The sequence below is a fragment of the Jaculus jaculus genome, chromosome 12 (genome assembly GCF_020740685.1).
Source record: "Jaculus jaculus isolate mJacJac1 chromosome 12, mJacJac1.mat.Y.cur, whole genome shotgun sequence".
NCBI classification, from domain to species: Eukaryota; Metazoa; Chordata; class Mammalia; order Rodentia; family Dipodidae; genus Jaculus; species Jaculus jaculus.
In genome coordinates, this window is record NC_059113.1 from 6,551,325 (window position 1) to 6,568,445 (window position 17,121).

The 17,121-nt window shown below is 45.2% G+C and overlaps 2 pseudogenes; both read left to right on the plus strand.

The window, feature by feature from the left end:
* The first annotated feature begins 8,932 nt into the window (after positions 1–8,932).
* On the plus strand, positions 8,933–12,344 carry LOC101608654 (annotated as a pseudogene).
* Positions 12,345–13,713: 1,369 nt separating this feature from the next.
* Positions 13,714–14,305, plus strand: LOC101608368 (annotated as a pseudogene).
* The last annotated feature ends 2,816 nt before the right edge of the window (positions 14,306–17,121 follow it).

Sequence of the window (17,121 nt, forward strand, 5' to 3'; positions counted from 1 at the left end):
CTTTCTTTTTACTCAGTGTGAGTGTCTTCACCAGTTTGTTCTGTATCTGTGGTATATGAAAGGATAGGTGCTGGGAGAATAAGGTGGTCAGAGCATTTGATGTTGAGAAGGAGATAGAGAAGGAAAAATGGTGCAAATTGCTACAAAAGCACCAAGGTAGGTGATTAGATCCAGTTGAGGCCAAAACATATGACCTTGTCCACAAAAGATGCTTAGGATTTCAGTAAGAAGAAAAGAAGACATAGGGAGAACAGTGGGGCTGCAGAGATGGCTTAGTGGTTAAGGCACTTGCCTGCAAATCCCAAGGATCCATGTTCTACTCTCCAGGTCCCACGTAAGCCAGATGCACAAGGTGATGCAAGTGTGCAAGGTTGCACATGTGCACAAGGTGGCACATGCATCTGGAGTTCAGTTGCAGAGGCTGGAAGCCCTGGCATGCCAATTTTCTCTCTCTCTCTCATAAAAAAAGAGTACAGTGGGCTGGAATATTTACATAGAAGCTAGAAAGGTATTAAGGCGTGCTCTGTGTTCAGGAGACACCTGGTTAGAGAGGCTCCTACAAGGGGTTCTCAGGGATGAGGAAGGGTGAGGATGAGGAAGGGTAGAGAGCAAGGAGAATCTCAGCCAGAATGGGGTCCGAGCAGACCACAAGAACTGTGAGTGTAGGCACGTGGTTGGGGTTCCTGCGTGGATATCCCCATCAATTCACAGTAAGTGTTGCACGTCTGAGACCTTGTCTGGTCTTAACAACCTGGCCTGGCGTGCAGTGCTTAGATGTGCTGTATTTCTTTTTGTCTGGAGTTACAGCTTTTTACCAAGTATAAATCCAGACAGTGTAAACGGAAATGCCACCAAGCTGTCTTGAATCACAGGACAATTCCCCTGGGTGCTCCATGCACAGGGTCTTGTCTGGCCAGTTGGGAGAGAGAGCTGAGAATCAAGGAGCCAGAAGTTAATTTGCTCTTAGAGGATTCCAGGAACATGGGCACTGGCAGGTTTTAAAAACAAAATTTACAGCTTTAATAAAGCTGATAAAGTCTTTGTAACTTTTATGTGGTGAAATATGATTTGATATTCACTGGAGATAAAGGAACCAGAAAGTGCTTTTCCTCAGGGCTCCTTCTGGAAGCGAAATTGTATCATCATGTGAAAGGAACCAGAGCAAGCACCTTGGCTTAGGCTCTGGGTGCATTTGGGGAGAGGCGGACCAGGTTGAGGGTTCAGGCGTGAAGAGAACAAATATAAAATAGAGTTTAAGTTTAATGGTCCTAGGTACTTTTAGGTGTCTTTGTTGCGTCTGAAAATCCCGAAAAAAGCAAGAGGGGCTGGGGGTGGGGGCGGGCGGAGTTAGGGGACCTAAGCGGGCTCACTTCAATAACTCACAGGCTACACTGAGTCCCATGACATCTCACCCTGGCTCTAAGAAGCTTGCGTGTTCATTTGGCTAAAGCAGGATGTAAAATGAAGTGCAATTTTGTCTTCCTTATTTATCTTTCCCAGACCCAGTGAGAGGCAGATTTTCACCTCATGACAGATCACAGGCACCTAACTCTGAAGGCTTGGTCTGGCTGCGATCCATCATCGCGGCATTTTAGCTTTAGCCAGCATAGCTGCTCACGGAGGGGACAGTCCAGGAGTGAGAGGAGGGAGCAGGTGTTTGGGAGCCGTACATCAGCAAGAGAGAGGACGAAGAAGGGTCTGGATGGGATGCATCCTCCATCAGTCAGCTGCGCTCTGGATCGTACCTCAAAGTCTTTCAAAATTCTTTTCCATGGCATTCTTTCCCTTTTAGAATGAATATCCAAAAATCATGCATCTTTGTCACTTGTGAGCTACATGGAGACTCTTAAATCAGATGAAATCTAAGTTGGTGGTTGGTGGCTGTTTTGTCAAGATTGCTAAATCTTCTTTGGAAGATAAATCAGAGAAAGGGAACAAAGTGATTTAACTTTTTAATTTGATTGGCTATAAAATCATGCATAATTTCATTTTTTTGTGAGTGTGATACTTTGTATGTTTTTTTTTTTTTTAAGGGTTGGCTTAGCAATGAATAAATATTGAAGACAGGCCAAGCAAAGAGAAAAGATTTGCATATATCCTAGTTTTGCTTTCTTTTTTTGCTTCAAAATATTTTTATTTTATTCTGTGTTTTTGCTAAAACCAGGTACTTGGAAGACAAATAGAAATGGATTAGGGGGAGGAGGGAGCTATAAATAAATTAGTTCTCAGATGTTGTCCAGGCTGATCTTGACATGTGAAGCTCTGGCGCAGAGCCCAAAGTAGACAGCATTATAGTACCTGCCGCCAGAGCTAATGGTACATTAGCATAGCAGGTTCAGGCCAGTTTTTAAAAAAATTTTTTCAACATAGGCTCTCACTCTAGCACAGGCTGACCTGGAATTCACTATGGAGTCTCAGGGTGGCCTTGAACTCACAATGTTTCTCCTACCTGTGCCTCCCGAGTGCTGGCATTAAAGGTGTGTGCCACCACGCCTGGCATCAGGCCAGGTTTTCGCCCAGTAAGTTACCAGCTGCTCACAGAATAGGGTGAGCACAGCTTCAGATGGACTTTCTTCTTCTCCTTCTCCTCCCCTCCCCCTCCTATTCTTTTTTTTTTTAAATTATTTATTTATTTATTTGAGAGCGACAGACACAGAGAGAAAGACAGATAGAGGGAGAGAGAGAGAATGGGCACGCCAGGGCTTCCAGCCTCTGCAAACGAACTCCAGACGCGTGCGCCCCCCCTTGTGCATCTGGCTAACGTGGGGCCTGGGGAACCGAGCCTCGAACCGGGGTCCTGAGGCTTCACAGGCAAGCGCTTAACCGCTAAGCCATCTCTCCAGCCCGCCCCCTCCTATTCTTCCTTTTTCTTCTCCTTCTTCTTTTCGAGGTAGGGTCTCACTCTAGCTCAGGCTGACCTGGAATTCACTATCTAGTCTCAGGGTGGCCTTGAACTCACGGCATCCTCCTACCTCTGCCCCCCCCGAGTGCTGGGATTCAAGGTGTGCACCACCACGCCTGACTTGGACTTTCTTCTTTATTTCTTGGTTTTTTTGGAGGTAGCGTCCCATTTTAGCCCAGGCTGACCTGGAACTCACTCTGTAGTCCTAGGATGGCCTCTAATTCACAGTGATCCTCCTACCTCTCCCTCATGAATGCTGGAATTAAAGGTGTGTATTGCTGATGCAGGATTTTGGGGTCCAGGAGAGATCCCCCAAGTTTATGAATCCCAATTTTGGGTCCTGTCCCATCTTTAACATAGAATTAATAAAGACATACTCAAGAAGGATAAATTGTGAATTATTAAGTTTATTTGGGGGATCACAAATTGTGGGGTTTATTTAAAGGAAACTGGAATCTAGGAAGAAAGCTAGGACCGAGTCATAAACACGCGGGAGGCAGGAAACAGGCACCCATGTGGAAAAAGCATGGTTCATAAGTTCATAAGGTTCATTTAAGAGAAAGTTAGTTCTTTTTAGGAAAAGGCGGGAGTAGAGCTACAAGCATGCGGAAGATAGAACCTAGGAGCTCGTGTGGAGAGGGTGAGGCGGAACACACCCAGCACCCGCCTGTGCTTCTCCATGGAAGGAGGTTAGAAGGGCAAGCGGTGGGAGCTGACGTAGCAGAGGGAAAATAGCAAAGCAGAGACCAAGAAACGCCAACGAGAAATGAGAGCGGGGATGGTTTCACCCACGGTTACACCAAATGCAGAGCAATTACACAGGGAAGGGGCCTAGAGTTAGGGAAGACAGCACGTTGTAGATCCAGAGTGTGAGGGAGACCCGCAGTGGTCGATTCAGAGAGCAGGGGAAATTATACATGCGACTGAAGAGAGAAGTTACCCCAAGCATAAAACAGAGGCAAGCAGAAGACCACCCAGAACAAGACCCCCCCCATGTCCAGCCAGAGTGGGTGAGAGGGGAGGGCAGACCGCTCACACGCGTCCAGGCAGAGATGAGGGGACACCAGGAGCGGAAGAGAGAGATTGGAAGACAGCGCGGACAGGCCTTCAAAGTCGATTGAAAGACTCTGGATGCGTGCACCACCTTGCGTCTAGCTTTACGTGGGCCCTAGGGAATCCAACCCAGGCCAGCAGGCTTTGCAAGCAAGTACCCTACATCGCCCAGCCAGCTCCCCAGCCCCCTCATTTTACTTTCAATCCAAGCAGAACCATTACAAAAACTTGCGATTTAGGAGACAGACTACGAACCCAGCCATCTGTAACATGTTTGCTTGAAGAATTTGAAAGCAAATATACAAATGCGAGAGAATTAAGGTTGATGGCTAGACTTAGAACAAAAATAAATGCGGCAAAGATGAGGCGTGTGTGGAGCCACAGGCGCAGGTCTCTCTTTCACAGGATGGGGTGTGTTAAAGTTGTCAAGAACAAGGCCTCCTTTAAGAGATACCAAATGGTCAAACTGACTGCTATGCTCATGAACGCTTGGTGATCCAAGACAAAAGTAAACACAACTCGCCCAGATGCAGGGTGATGGCTAGCCTGGCTGACCAAGGTATCATTTGTCAGGCTGCCTGCGACCCTATGGAAGGGGTCTAACAGTCTGCGCGGCATATGCACATGAATTACCAGAATACGCATTATGCTGCGGCCTGTGGTCCTGGCCCGCTGCTGGCCCGCAGGCCTCTCTGGAGGCTTTGCAAGGACGAGCGCTGCGAAGGCCGGCGGAGGGGCCTGCGGTGGACCGCGTGGCCAGCCTCGCGCTCGCCCGGTGCCTTCACCGCTGTCCGGCCGCGGGCCTCGCCGCAGCGGCGACGGCCAGTGAACTCTGCGGGTGGGCGCTTGTCGACCCCCGCGCCCCGCGCTTCCCGGGTCACGGTGCGAGGTCAGTTGCTGGAAGAAGATGAAGATGCTCGCGAAGCGCTTCCCTCGGTACAGAAGGAACCCGGGCGCGGTGAGGGAGATGCGAACGAAAGCCCGCGCTGCTCCCCGAGGGGATCCGGTCGACGAGAGGAAGCCCAAGAGAGCAAGGACAAGACGTGCCATCGTCCCCACAGATCCCTTACCCACGAGAAAGACTAGGTCGCTCCAAAGGAGGCAAAGCCTTTCCCAGCTCAGGAACCGGCTGCTGAGAGCGGAAGCAATTCTCTATGAAGATTTTTTTTTTTTTTTAAATCCCTTCTTTAAAAAAAAAAAGTTTGGGGGCTGGAGATATGGCTTAGCGGTTAAGCGCTTGCCTGTGAAGCCTAAGGACCCCAGGGTTCGAGGCTTGGTTCCCCAGGTCCCACGTTAGCCAGATGCACAAGGGGGCGCATGTGTCTGAAGTTCGTTTGCAGAGGCTGGAAGCCCTGGCGCGCCCATTCTCTCTCTCTCCCTCTATCTGTCTTTCTCTCTGTGTCTGTCGCTCTCAAATAAATAAAAATTAAAAAAAATTGTTTATTTTTATTTATTTATGAGAGAATGGGCGCGCCAGGGCCCCCAGCCACTGCAAACGAACTCCAGACGTGTGCGCCCCCTTGTGCATCTGGCTAACGTGGGTCCTGGGGAACCGAACCTCGAACTGGGGTCCTTAGGCTTCACAGGCAAGCGCTTAACCGCTAAGCCATCTCCCCAGCCCCTCTCTTCTATTTTGATGTCATAATTTTTCCCCTTCTATCTTGCGGGTCTTGTGTTGGTAGTATCAGCCACTGTGAGGCCATAAGTACCACGGCTACGTTGTGTCTGGAAGACAGTATTGTCGGCGCTCCTGTCCTTCCTTTGGCTCTTACAATCTTTCTGCCACCTCTTCTGCAGTGGTTCCTGAGCCTTGGAGGGTGCGACTTGTTTCCCAGTTCCAGCTATGGGTTCCTTTCCACTGAGTGGATCCGTTAGCCAATTCAAGAGCAGTTGGTTACCCACCATGGCTGTGTGCCACTATTGCCCTCGGGTGAGCATCACATCAGGTTGATTGTGTAGCTTGATTTCTCAGGGTCCTGCAACTGAAGCATCACACTACTTTTTATTACCATAGTCTTCACCATCACAATCGGTCACCCTTTCATTACCAAAGATGTATGTGTGAACTGTGCTACCTGTTAAACTTTATCCACTGAATCTTGCTGGGTTTCCAGAGCTCATAAGATACCATGTAAGTGTTACAAGCTAGTATCTTATTGGCTATTTTTTTTTTCCTCTGATGCTGGATACAGTGTAGCAATTATGAAAGACAAATAATGAAAGCATTTTTTTTTTTTTTCCCAAGGAAGGGTCTCTCTATAGCCCAGGCTGACCTGGAATTCACTATGTAGTCTCAGGGTGGCCTCTAAGTCACGGCAATTCTCCTAACTCTGCCTCCCAAGTGCTGGGACTAAAGGCATGTGCCACCATGCCCAGCAAAAGCATTTTTTGAAAGCATTTATTTATTTTGGAGAGAAAGACAAAGAGAATGGGTACACCAGGGCCTCCAGCTGCTGCAAACAAACTCCAGATGCATGCACCTCCCTGTGTATTATAATTATTAGTATAGAATATTGAAATATGTCTGAGTAATTAAGAGACTATTTCTGTAGTAAATCAATTTGTTAATTTTATATAAAGGTTTTTACGTGGGTACTGGGGAATCAATTCTGGGTCGTTTGGCTTTGTAGTCAAGTGCCTTAATTGCTAAGCAATCCCTCCAGCCCTGCATCTGGTTTTTATGTGGGTACTGGGGAATTGAACCTGGGTTGTTTGGCTTTGCAGTCAAGTGCCTTAACCACTGAGCAATCTCTCCAGCTCCTTGAAAATATTGTATGTCTTCGTAAGTCACAGAGTCTCAGGCACAGCATAGCGTGATAGAAACTGTTGTTCTGTGAATCCTTAGCTTGACCTAGACTATACCAATTTGACACCACATTCAGCTGATGAAGACTCATCGACTCATCCTCTGTGTGAGTGCTATTCCCTTACATAATCTTGACTTTTAAGCTTCAAGGGTTTTCACAAGCTCATGTTACGGGAGCTTACTGAAGGGGCTGCTGCCCACGTTACCGCTTGCCCTTCCTAATCTCTTGTCAATTCCTTAACCTTTGCTGGTGCGATGGGTGTTTAATGTCATTGCTGGCAACTGAGAAAGGGCAGGTAGAGATCTCCTTGGGCCCCGGGCTACAGTGTCATCACGGAAGGGTTGTTGCTTGACAACTCCACTAGTGAAAATGTCAAAAGGAAAATTGTTGAAAAAAAAAATTAAGATGCCAGGTTGGTTGAATCGTATCGCGGAGGTACCAGGGACAACTAAGGCAGATGACAGAGGTGCCCGGAGACAGCAGTGCGTGTCAAGGACGGCTGTCACTTCCTCTCACTGTATTGCCAACTTCCCCACACTGGGCACATGACCCAACCACTCAATGAAAGGCCAGGCATGCTTGTTCACGTGCACATCAGGGCAAGAGGGAGGCCAGATACCCCTGCCACATCCACACCTTGAGCCCTTCCTGTCACTGGAATGCCCCTGTGCAGAGGACGTCAGGTTAACACGTTTAGCTGAATACTGCAGGCAATAGGGTAATTCCCAACAGCGATGGACAATGTTTTATGCACCGTGACATACTTTATTTTTATTTTTAATTTTTTAAATTGACAATTCCCATGATTGTAAAAAATGTCCCATGGAAATGCCCTCCCTCCCCCACTTTCCCCTTTGAAACTCCACTCTCCATCATATCCCCTCCCCCTGTCAATCAGTCTCTCTTTTATTCTGACGTCATGATCTTTTCCTCCTCTTATGATGGTCTTGTGTAGGTAGTGTCAGGCACTGTGAAGTCATGGGTATCCAGGCCATTTTGTGTCTGGGGGGAGCATGTTGTAAAGGAGTCCTACTCTTCCTTTGGCTCTTACCTTCTTTCCGCCACCCCTTCCACAATGGACCCTGAGCCTTGGCAGGTGTGATAGGGATATTGCAGCACAGAGCACTCCTCTGACATGACATACTCTCAACACTCCATTATATACGTAGATGGCCTTATTTTCATTATGTAAGGCAACTTATTACATTGTGATTTTTTTTTTTGAGGGAGGGTCTCTCTGTACCCGAAGCTGACCTCAAACTCACTCTGTAGTCCCAGGGTGGCCTTGAACTCATGGCAATCCTCCTACCTCTGTCTTCTGAGCATTAGGATTAAAGGCGTGTGCTGCCATGCCTGGCTTGCGCTGGGAATTTTTAAAATCTTGTTTGCATCTGGTTTGTAAAGCAGGTATCTATTATTATTATTTTGGCTTTTCAAGGTAGGGTCTCACTCTAGGTCAGGCTGACCTGGAGTTAGTCTCAGGGTGGCCTTGAACTCATGGCAATCCTCCTACCTCTGCCTCCTGAGTGTTGGGATTAAAGGTGTGCACCACCACGCTCAGCCAGGAATCTATTATTATTTGGTACAGGGATCAGAGATGGTAGGAACATTGGACAGTAATACTGATGTATGTAATACACAGTATTAAGTGTGTATTTTATCCTTAAATATGATATTGAATAGTTGAAATTCTTATCTTATAATACTTACAAGTCTATTAGTATGTGGCTAATTTACATTTCCTGGTAACTCATAAAATGAGCTCTTTGGGGGCAGGAGAAATGGCTCAGTGGGGTATGAGCATTTGTCATGTAAATACAAGGGCCAGAGAGGGCCTGAAACCATGAGTTCGCTCCCCAGCACCCATGTAAAAAGCTGAGTATGGCCACACATACCTGTAAGCCCAGCCCTGTCGGGAGCAGAGACAGGGGGATGGCTGGGATTCATTAAGACTGGAAAAGGCAGCTTCAGGTTCAGTGAGAGGCCGCCTCAAGGAAACTGGAGGAGCAGCAGAGGGGCCACCCAATGTTCCTCTCAGGTCTCTACATAGGTGCACAGGGCCTGAGCATCTGCACGCACATCTGCATACACTATGGACTGCCCCCCCCGCCCCCCGCACCCCCCCCACACACACAGCGGTGATTTGAGTGTAACAGCCCGTATCGCTCACATGTTTGTGATGACACCTCACAGCCCCCGGCTGGTAGAGCCTTTGGGAGATGGAGCCTCGCTGGGGGCGGTGGTTGCTGGCGGTGGGTCCCAGTGAGCTTCCCTGCTGATGTGTGGCGATGGTCGCAGGTATCTGCTGTTGCCACGCCTTCCCCACAGGAGGACACTTCTCAGAACTGTGGGCTGGCAATAAAGCCTTTTCTCCCCTAAGCTGCTTCTGGTGATTTTTTTTTTATTTTCCTACAGCATCAAGAAGGTAATTGCAACACATGCCAAAATAAACGAATGAATGAACAAACAAATGAATTTTAAAAATGAGTGGCTTTCTTGCTTTCTTTGTAAAACAGTGGTTGTCAACCATCTTCTTGCCCTTGCCACACACACTGTGTCCAATCTGTTGATAGTTCTAGTGATTTGGCAGGGTTTGGAGGGGCAGTGCCCGTAGCAGAATGTGATTGCTAGGGACTGTGGCTCATCCTTTTTGAAACACATGCTTTCTTTTCTCATCAACTCAGAGAATTATTAGTATAGAATATTGAAATAGATCTGAGTAATTAAGAGACTATTTCTGCACTAAATTAATTTGTTAATTTTATATCTTTTGTTTTTTTTGTTTTTGATTTTGTTTTTCGAGGTAGGGTCTCACTCTAGCCCAGGCTGACCCGGAATTCACTATGGAGTCTCAGGTGGCCCTGAACTCAAGGAGACCCTCCTACCTCTGCCTCCCGAGTGCTGGGATTTAAGGCATGCGCCACCATGCCTGGCTCTAATATTTATCTTTTAACCCCAGCACTGTGAATACACTCATGGCTGTCAGTGGAAAGCTTGTGATGAAAGTGCAACTTATTTAAGACTTTCCCAGAGAGTATGAAGTTGTAATGTCTTCTTTCAGAGGAAGGGAATGGTCTAATGTCCAGTGTGGTAGACAAAGGAGACAAGATAGATGTCGCATTCTGTGCTGCGATCCTATAACTTATTGGCTGATTATATTTACCCTTTTGTTCAAGTTCTGCCTTTTGGAGAAATACTTATAAATCACTGTTCCTTTGTGTGACAACCTTCTGAATATTTGAAGTTGTTTTTATTCTATCTTCAGATTAAGTTACTCCTTGGTTTACTTACTCTGTATTTGTTTAGTAAACATTTAAATTCTTCAGCTTTTTCATCTAAAAATATTTATTTTACTCATATTCAAACTGGCTGCTTTTATACAGGCTAGTAAAAGTTAGCTTATATCTTATTCATATTCTGACTTGAGAAATTACCATCAACTCTCTACACTATCTATCTTTTGCCCTTTTCTGAGGTTCAGGGGTTCCTTGTGCAAAATCAGAATGAAATTCCTACCCTATAGGGATAGAAGAACTAAATTAAATAGCGTGTCAAATGTCAAAGCACTTAACGCAATGCCTGACACATACATGACCTGGAAAATTCTAGTTATCTTCTTAGACATAAAAGAAAATGTTTCTAGGGCTATTTAACATATATTAGCTGCATAAAAGGTCAGATTCTAGAATAAAATTTATACTATTTCTACTTAATGGTCATACTTGCTTCTTATTTATCATGGAGATCTACCCAAAGGCACTTGTTCTAACATTGAGAAGGAGTTTTTATTGTTTCACTGATGGGAATGAATAGGAGGCAGGCAAGACTGTCTACAGGATCCTTCATTGACCTTATACTAGATGAGTTCGGATACATGCACGCCAGCCAGCCTGAAGCACGGCCTTGAGCCTCTGATCTGAAGCTGAATGGAGCAATCAATCAGCACGTAGTCCAATGCCCCACTGAGGAGATAGTGTTTTGAGTTAGAAACCCACTCCTAAGCCTACATATTTGATTTCTTTAAAATTGATGTCTTTTTATGAAGTCTTTTTTTCTGGAGAGTCCCTTTCTTCTTGGGGAATTTTACCTTTATTCATTTTCTTTGGCTGCAGAATTGAAGAGATGAATGCAACAGAAACAATTGTTTGGTATTATGAAGGAAATTAAGCAGAGTTCTAGCTCTTTCCAAAGGCAGCATGGAAATCACACAGGGATTAGAGCATGCCAACACATGCATGTAAATTCCAGCACTCAAGAAGCAGAGGCAGGAGAATAGAATTGAAGCTGTCACAAAACAAAAAATAACTCACATTGGGAAAGTTTGGTAGTATATGTTAGAGAATCTTGGGAATGAAGGAGAGGACTGTGGCATGCACTTTTTGCCCCATACTCACTTAAAATAATCTTTGTTTTCAGAGAGAGAGAGAGAGAGAGAGAGAGAGAGAGAGAGAGAGAGAGAGAGAGAGAGATTGAATTAGCACACCAGGGCTTCAGCCACTGCAATCAAATTCCAGATGCTTGTGCCACCTAGTGTGCATATGTGACCTTGTGCTTGCCTCACCTTTTGCGTCTGGCTTATGTGGGATCTGGAGAGAGATTGAACATGGGTCCTTAGGCTTTGCAGGCAAGTGCTTTCACCGCTAAGCCATCTCTGCAGCCCAAGATTATCTTTTATTATTATCTGCTGTTTAACTCAATTAAAAAAAAAATCTCAAGACCTATGTTAACTTCACTTAACATGATAGTTTCATTCATCAGAAAACATTTTCCTAGAAGCGTCAAGCTATGAGAAAAGAAGCACTGGAAGCAGGACAGTTGGTGATTGGCGGAGCTCTAGCTATTTTTACTGGCAGCGGGAGCTGGTGTTGTGAGGCGGTTGGTGCTTGAGTCCCCGGAAAGCGAAATGGAGGGTGTGTGTCTAACCTAGTGGTCTGCGACCTGGCCCACAGCGGGAAATTAGAGGAGTCGAAGGAGCGCATCCTGGCCAATAAATCCCAGGCTTCCAGAACTGACCAGGACAGCAGAACTGCATTGCACTGGGCATGCTCCGCTGCACATACAGAAACTGTTGAATTCTTGCTGCAACTTGGAGTGCCAGTGAATGATAAAGACGATGCAGGTTGGTCTCCTCTTCATATTGCTGCTTCTGCTGGCCGGGATGAAATTGAAAAGCCCTTCTGGGCAAAGGTGCACAAGTAAACGCTGTCAATCAAAATGGCTGCACTCCACTCCGTTACGCAGCTTCAAAAAACAGACATGAGATTGCTGTCATGTGACTAGAAGGTGGGGCTGATCCAGATGCGAAGGGCCATTATGAGGCTACAGGAATGCACCGGGCAGCGGCCAAGGGTAACTTGAAGATGATTCATATCCTTCTGTACTACAAAGCATCCACAACCATCCAAGGCACTGAGGGTAACACTCCTCTACACTTAGCCTGTGACGAGGAGAGAGTAGAAGAAGCAAAACTGCTGGCGTCCCATGGAGCAAGTATTCACATTGAGAATAAAGAAGAAAAGACAGCCCTGCAAGTGGCTAAAGGTGGCCTGGGTTTAATACTCAAGAGAATGGTGGAAGACTAAACAGCTAGAGTTTGTTCTTCGTATGTTTTGTTGTCCCCGTGTCCTGAAACTAATGTCCTCGTGCATAAGGCATCGTGTATAAAGGATGACATGTTCTTTAATCTTCAAAATGTTACAAACACGTTTGTGTTGTCCCTGCAATACTTGTTCTAAACTTCTAACTCCCTCTCCAAGCATTGAGTAACTGGAGAGCTTGTTCTACGGTTATCATATAGTTAATTTTGAGGAAGTGATCCTGTGGTTGTTGTGAGTCTAAAGCACCTTCTGCCCTTCAGGATCAGAACAAGCAATGGCTGTTCTGTCACATGGCTCTGGGTAGATTCTGGATTCCTTCATACAGTTGAAACAAAGCCTACCTTATATTTCAAGCTCACTCAGAGGCCTATGCTAAATATTTTTTTTTTCAACTATGAGGTTAATTTCTTTTTGTTACAGGAAGAAATTATATATTTTAGTGGACCAAATTTTGAGTTGGAGGGTATACTCTTTAATATAATGAAGAACAATAGCCTGTGTACCCATGTACCTTTTTGGCTCAAAACAAGATGTATCATTTTTGAAAAAGAAATAACAAAAGTGTCTATATTGATTCACCTTGTAATAAAGAGTGTCAGGCTTGTTAAATTGATATGCAACAAAAATATATTTTGATTTGTATTTGAAAAACTAAAAGTAAAATGTAGAATATAAAAAAAATTTCCATTTCGTCTTGAGTTTGTTGCAATTGTCATATTATGAGTAATGTAGTTGGGATGATTTTGTTTTAAATCTTGGACCTATACACCCATCATTTTTGTTGTTATTAGCGATGAAAGTAAACTGCTTTTGAATTTCAACATTGTAAAATGTCATAAAGTGACTGACCATCTGTTATATGAATTGGAGCTATTTTTCCCTGGGGCATCAATATGAATGAAAATTTTTTGTAAGCTAAATTTAGTACAGTCTCTAACTTTTGTCTTGGTATAACAGAATTTCCAAGTCTGAAAAATCTATAAGGAAGTTTATTTTTCAGCATTCTAGAAGCTAGGATGTCCATGTGTGAGTGACTTACATCTGATGGGGGTCTTGTCTTTATATCATAACAGGGTAGAAGGTATCCCATGGAGAAAAGAGAGAGGGGGGGGGGCATGAGTGAGCAAGCTGGAGAGATGGCTTAGCAGTTAAGGCACTTGCCTGTGAAGCCTAAGGACCCAGGTTCGATTCCCCAGTACTCACGTAAGCCTGAGGCACAAGGTGGCCCATGCCTCTGGAGTTCCTTTGCAGTGGCTGGAGGCTCTGGCACACCCATTCACCCTCTATTTGCTTCTTCCTCTCTCTAAATAAATATAAAACTTGGGCGCAAACTCGCATGCGAGTGGCCTGAGCCATGAAGATGGTCGCCCCTGGACGCAGCTCTGCCCGGGCCCCACTGCCACCATCCTGCTCCGTGTGTCACCTGAGCATCAGCACTGTTGGGTTCCTGTTGGCTTTACCGAGCACGCTGGCTCATCCAAGCCAGTGTCCCTTTTCAAGTTCTGAGCTCAGAGGGGACTCTGAGTTCATGGAGATGCCAACATGCGTATTGCTGCTGCGATGTCCCTTCCCATGATCCTGATTTGTGCTAGGGCTGCTTACGGAGCACACGGGCAACGCTCGGCCCTGATCATCTGGTTCTTCCGTTACCAGATCCTCAGTTTTGCCCTGAGCACCTTGGTGGCCATCACTGCGCTTGCAGATCCAAACTCCATTCAGGAGTACGTAAGGCAGCCTCTGCCTGGCTTTGCTTGCAGGGATGAGATCATGTAGGTGAACCCGACCTGCCTGGCATCCTTCTGTCTATCAGCATTACCTTGACATTCAAGGGTTCCTTGATTAGCTGCATTTGGAGCTGCCACGGGTATGTCAGTGGCAGAAGCTCCTCTGATGTTCTGGTTTATGCCACTAGCAATGACACCACGGAGCTTTTGTGTGGCTCTTGAGTCCGCAGAGTCACACTTTCTTTCTCTTCCCTCTGTCTCTTTTGTAAGGGTAAAATGAAATAAAAATTAGACAATACTCTTCTTAAACCGCTCCAGTACATAGAACAATCCCTTGTGAAAACAAGAATATTAATTGCGCTAGGTAAACAGGAGCCCTTCCGTGTATGTTATAGGAATTTCCTTCCTGTCCCTAAGTTCTGAGGCATTTTGAATTTGCTGGTTAGAGATTTTCTCCACTCGCTCTGCTGAGACGACTGGATGTCAGCAGACAAGGAGCTGGGCGTCTGGTAGCGGAAAGCCAGTGTGCACGCCCTGCTTAGTCTCCCCATCAGGTAGAATTACCCATACTTGTTTGCCTAAAAATATGGGAGAAGGTTTTTATCCTGTCCTGCAAGGTACTTCTTACTTTTTGAATTTCTAAACATGGCTAATGATCCTTTAAAATGTCTGGGAGGAGGAGGTGGGTGGTTTTCCTGTGGAATGTGCTTGCACACAAAGGACATTTATGTATTCTTATGTTCAGAAGCCAGCAAGGGCCCTGCGTGTTCTCTGCTGAATGTGCTGTAAATGATGGCTTTTCAATTAAAGTGAGATTTGTCCATATCCAAAAAAAAAAAAACAAAAACCCAACCCCCCCAAAAAATAACAGTGAAGCCTGCTAGAATGAGGTCATTTCTTTGTGGAGAAGAGTCCCTTGGAGAAAATTGTGAATGTAGACAAACATGAAATTGAACCATATTTATATTTATATATATTTATTATATATTTATATATTTATTTGTAGGGAGGGGAGAGAGAGAACTACAGGGCCTCCTACCTTTCCAGATGAACTCCGGTGCATGTGCCCCTGTGAACATCAGGCTTTACGTGGGTACTGGGGAATCTAACCTGGGCCTTTAGGCTCTGCAAGCAAGTGTCTTAAACACTGAGACATCTCTCCAGACCCACAGCTACATATTTTTTTTAGTAAAAGTAGAAGCATTCTAATGATTTTAGGTGCATCACTGACATGTTCCTGGACTTTGCTTGCAATGGCTTAATCAGAATTGCTTATTATGTAATGCTTCTGGCTGTCCCTTCAGTTAAGCTTCCCATGTGTTAATATTACTTTTTTTTTGTTTGTTTTTTCAAAGTAGGGTCTCCTTCTAGCTCAGGCTGACCTGGAATTCACTATGGAATCTCAGGATGGTCTTGAGCTCATGGCGATCCTCCTACCTCTGCCTCCCGAACACTGGGATTAAAGGCATGCACCACCATGCCTGGCAAAATTACCTGTTTTGACAATTGTTTGATATACTAGTATTTAGGACAACTGGTCTTACCAGTTACTAAGTATGGCTGATACAATATTTCCTTTGAATTTGGATTTTGAGGGAGTTATAAATTATATTTTCCTTTCTTCTATGATGTCTAAAAACAAGAGTTTCTTCCTAAAACCTAGCATTTAATATCATTATGAAGGCAAGTTCATAATGTGGACAAATTCATAGTATCTTGGACAAAATGTGAAGCTATTTCTGCCCAGCGTGGTGGCACACACCTTTAATCCCAGCACTTGGGAGGCAGAGGTAGGAGGAGCACCGTGAGTTCAAGACCACCCTGAGACTACATAGTGAATTCCAGGTCAGCCTGGGTTAGAGGGAGACCTTACCTCCAAAAGCCAAAAAAACAAAAACCAAAAAACCCCAAAACAAAAACAAGCACAAATAATTCCAAGCCCCTGTCACTTATATATCTTTTACACTCTTATAACATAGCCAAGGCTCTCCTCATGCAAATAAAGAGTCCAGGGAAAGAAAATGATAACCAGCCCAGGGCCAGAGACCCAGGTGGAAATTCGTTTGGTCTCCATATTTCCTCATACTGAACTTTCTGACCCTTGGTACTTTTAATTCATTGACCCCCCATATTATCCCATAAAAGATTACTTAAGGAAATTTTTATTTGATGCTTTGAGGATATTATATAACTCTCAGTAGCAAATGATACCATCTTTCTTCTAACATTTATGCTTCCCTTGCAATTTTAAACTTTTGTCTATTAGTAAAATGTTCACTCAGGGAGCTTGAAGGAGGGCTTTGTGATTAAAGGTGCTTGGTTGTAAAGTCTGGTGACCCGGGGTTGATACCCCAGTACCCACATAAAGCCAGGCTCACAAAATGACACATGTGTCGAGAGTTTGTAGTGGCAGGAGACCCTAGAATGCCCATGCTCAGTCTCTCTCTCTCTCTTAATCTCTAATAAATAATTAAGAGCATTAAAAAATAGTTCACCCAGATCCTTCTGTGAGTAGGAAGCCCACTGAATTTAAACAGAAAAACATGGTTCTTGGGTTGGAGAGATGGCTCAGCAGTTAAGGCGCTTGCCTGCAAAGCCTAAGGACCCAGATTTGATTCCCCAGTACCCACATAAAGCCAGATGCACAAGGTGGTGCTTGTGTCTGGAATTCGTTTGCTGTGGCTAGAGGCCCTGTGCACCCATTCTCTCGCTCTCTATCTGACCCCCCCTCAAATAAATAAAATAAAAAACCCCAAACAAATATGGCTCTTGCTTTGAAGAGATCTGGGGGTGATGGGAAAGGAGGTAAGGCAGTCACTCCAGAACATTAGTCACTTGGTCACTATGTGACTGAAAGCCGTGTAAGTACGTAGAAACTTGACAGTGTTGGTGAACTCTCAGAGGGAGGGTTGTCTGGGCTGTGGTTGGCAAGAGAACGGGTGTTGAGCTTTACAAGCGTGAGAAGCCCGGAGCCACCGTATTGAACCAGAGGGCAGGCGAGGGAGTTTGGTGGTGAAAGTGCGTGTGTGGAAGCATGA